The sequence below is a fragment of the Panthera uncia genome (genome assembly GCF_023721935.1).
Source record: "Panthera uncia isolate 11264 chromosome C1 unlocalized genomic scaffold, Puncia_PCG_1.0 HiC_scaffold_3, whole genome shotgun sequence".
NCBI classification, from domain to species: domain Eukaryota; kingdom Metazoa; phylum Chordata; class Mammalia; order Carnivora; family Felidae; genus Panthera; species Panthera uncia.
Window position 1 is genome coordinate 111,323,161 of NW_026057584.1, and position 3,406 is coordinate 111,326,566.

The window sequence follows — 3,406 nt, forward strand, 5'->3', positions numbered from 1 at the left end:
TTTTCCTTTTGTTTCCCTTGCCTGATGAGACATATCTAGAAAAATGAATCTATGGCTGATGTCAAAGAAATTACTGCCTATGTTTACTCCTAAGAATTTTGTAGTTTCAAGTCTCACGTTTAGGTCTTTAATCTATTTTGAGTTTAGTTGTGTGTATGGTGTAAGAAAGTGGTCTGGTTTCATTCTTTTGCATGATGCTGTCCGGTTTTCTCAACACCATTTGTTGAAGAGACAGTCTTTTTCCCATTGCATATTCTTGTGTCCTTTGTTGTAGATTAATTGACCATAAAAGTATGGGTTTATTTCTAGGTACTCTATTCTGTTCCATTGATATATGTGTCTACTTTATGCTGGTCCTGTACTGTTTTGATTACTACAGCTTACTATACCTTGAAATCTGGGATTGTCATACCTCCAGCTTTATTCTTCTTTTTCAAGATTGCTTTAGCTATTTATGGTCTTCCCTGGTACCAAACAAATTTTAGGATTATTAGTTCTAATAATAGAACTAGCATTTTCTGTGGGAAATGCTGTTGGTATTTGATAAAGATTGCATTAAATCTATAGATAGATTTAGAAATATGTACATTTTAATACTAATTTCCCAATCCATGAGCATGGAATATCTTTCCATTTGTTTGTGTCATATTTAATTTCTTTCATCAAGTTTTATAGTTCTTGGAGTCAAGTTTTGTCACCTCCTTGGTCAAGTTTACTTATATGTATTTTATTATTTTTGGCGAAATTATAAATAGGATTGTTTTATTAATTTTTCCTGCTACTTCATTATTAATGTATAGAAATGCAACTGTTTTCTGTACTTTGATTTTGTATCCTGAAACATTACTGAACTCATTTATCAGTTCTAGTAGTTTTTAAAAAAATTTTTTTAATCTTTATTTATTTTTGAGAGAGACAGAGCATGAGCAGGGGAGGAAAAGAGAGAGGGAGACACAGAATCTGAAGCAGACTCCAAGCTCTGAGCTGTCAGCACAGAGCCCAATGTGGGGCTCGAACCCATGAACTGCGAGATCGTGATCCGAGCCAAAGTCAGATGCTCAACTGACCAAGCCACCCAGGCACCCCATCAGTTCTAGTAGTTTTTTGGTGGAATCTTTAGGGTTTTCTATGTATAGTATCATGTCATCTGAAAATAGTGACAGTTTTGCTTTTTTCTTACCAATTTGGATGCCATTTATTTCTTCTCCTTGTCTGATTGCTGTGGCTAGGACTTCTAGTACTATATTGAATAAAAGTTGTGATAGTGAACATCCTTGTCTTGTTCCTCATCTTAGAGGAAAAGCTGTCAGTTTTTCACCATTGGGTATGGTGTTAGCTGTGGTTTTCCACATATGGCCTTATTATATTGAGATATGTGCCCTCGAAGCCTAGTTTGTTGAGTTTTTATCATGACTGGATATTGTACTTTGCCAAAATAGATTTTGAAATCTATTTGAAAGGATGAAAATATTTGCATCTATTGAAATGTCATGTGGTTTTTATCCTTTCTCTTATTGATGTGATGATCATATTAATTGACTTGTTCAAATATTGAACCATCTTTGCATCCCTAGAATAAATCCCACTTGATCATGGTGAATGATTTTTTTAATGTACTGTTGGATTTGGTTTGCTAATATTTTGCTGAGAATTTTTGCATATATGTTTATCAGAGATATTGGCCTGTAGTTTTTTGGTTTTTTTTTAGTGTCTTTATCTTGCTTTGGTATCAGGGTAATGTTGGCCTCATAGAATAAATTTGGAAATGTTCCTTCTTTTTCCATTTTTTGGAATAGTTTAAGAAGAATAAGTATTACTTTTTCAAATGTTTGGTAGAATTCATTTGTGAAGCTATCTTGTCCTGGACTTTTTTTTGTTGTAGGGTTTTTTGTTTTGTTTTGTTTTTTTGTTATTTTTATTATTTTTGCTTTGTTTTATTTTTTATTATTTAAATTTCATTGCTAGGACTGGCCTGTTCAAATTTTCTATTTCTTCCCAATTCAGTTTTGGAAGGTTATAAGTTTCTAGGAATTCATCCATTTCTTCTAGGTTGTCCAATTGTTGACATATAATTTTTCATACTATTCTCTTAAAATCCTTTGTATTTCTGTGGTGTCAGTTGTTATTTTTCCTTCTTTATTTCTGATTTTATTTATTTGAGTCTTCACTCTTTTTTTTTCTTTGATGAGTCTGCCTAAAGTGTTATCAATTTTGTTGATGTTTTCAAATAGCCAGTTGCAGGCTTCAATGATCTATTCTATTGTTCATAAGTCTCTTTATTGACTTAGTTTTGTTGGATGTATGTTTCTAAGGATTTGTCCATTTCATCTAGATTATCCCATTAATTGACATATAAATGTTCATAGCATTCTTTTATAATCTTTTTTATTTTTGTAAAATGGTAGTAACATTCCTACTTTCATCCCTGATTTTAGTACTTTGAGTCTTTCTTTTGTTTTCAATCTAGGTAAACATTTGTCAATTTAGTTCATCTTTTCAAAGAACCAACTTTTGGTTTTGTTGACTTTGTCAATTGTTTTTGTATTCTTCATTTTATTTATCTCTACTCTAAGCTTTATTATTTCCTTCCTTCTGCTGGCTTTGAGTTAGTTTTTTCTTCTTTTTCTCATTTCTTAAGGTATAAAATCAGATTATTGATTTGAAATCTTTCTTTTTTTAATGTATGCATTACAGATATAAATTTCTCTCGTATTGCTTACTCTGCATTCCATAAGTTTTGGTATGCTGAGTTTCATTTTTATTTGTCTCAAGGTATTTTTAAATAAAGTTCCCTGATCCTCCATGTTGAGTCTGTGATGAGCCCATCAAAGGAATTCTTCATTTCTGTGCCAGTACTTTTGATTTCAAGCATTTTCTTTTTATTTCTTTCTTAAAATTATTCTTGTAAGTTGTTATTACCACTGGTTATTACATGTTGTCTACTTTTTCTCATTAGAGCTCTTAATATATTAATAGTACTTATTTTATAATACTTATCTGATAATTCCAACATCTGTGAGTCCAGTTCTGATGATAGCTTTGTCCTTCAAAGTTTGTTTCTTCTTGAACTTTATAACTTTGTGTTGAAAGCAGGACATATTGTATAGAGTAATATGTACTGAGGCAAATAGGCTTTTAGTGTAAGGATTTACATTAATCTAGCTAAGAGTTGGTCTGTTTTAATATTAGTCGTAGCTAAGAGTTGGTCTGTTTTAATATTAGTCGCAGCTAAAGGCACAAGAGCTTCATATTACTCTAGTGAGCTTACTTTTTCCTCCCTTCTCATCCTCATCCTCCTGCTCCTCATCTTCTCCCTCCTCTCCCTCTCCCTCTTCCCCATCCTTCTCCTCCTCTTCCCCCTCCCTGCTTCACCTTCTCCTACTCTTCCTCCATCTTCTTCTTCCCC